The 497-nt window shown below is 37.8% G+C and overlaps 1 protein-coding gene across 2 annotated transcripts in view; it reads right to left on the reverse strand.

Moving 5' to 3' along the window:
* The window catches only part of LOC119585190, a 6488-nt gene that overhangs the window by 729 nt on the left and 5262 nt on the right, over positions 1 to 497 (reverse strand). The window lies entirely within an intron of this gene.

Genomic DNA, 497 nt, shown 5'->3' on the forward strand with positions numbered 1-497 from the left:
CAGCTGTGTTATTGCAAACAACATTATTGCCTTTTTTCATTATTATCGTTTTCATGAAGTAATTATTAATACCATCATCAGTATCGTTATCAGAATAGTGCTAGATACCAGTACGATAGTCAGATATGTGGCCTTAGCATTTTTCATCTGCTATATCTATCCTAAAATCGAGAAACGACACAGGAAGGAGATACAGGAGAAAAAAAACTCAAGCGGAAAATGGGAAAGTGGCAACCATGCATGATCTATTGCACTGTTTATGGTCCTGCAAACATTAAATTTAAAGCATACACCAACGCTGTAATTTAAAACCGAAATTAATTTCTTTAAACTCTGTTATATTTTGGTAGTAACGGCAACTACCAAGCCACATCTATCTTTACTTAAACATGCACACCTATGTAATGATACAGACTTGTGGACTGCGGCCTCCATACACCTACCGAAACCCACACACCAGAACCCACGCTCACCACCTCCTGTTCAACACACAAAAC

This window comes from Penaeus monodon, chromosome 19 (assembly GCF_015228065.2).
Source record: "Penaeus monodon isolate SGIC_2016 chromosome 19, NSTDA_Pmon_1, whole genome shotgun sequence".
NCBI lineage: Eukaryota > Metazoa > Arthropoda > Malacostraca > Decapoda > Penaeidae > Penaeus > Penaeus monodon.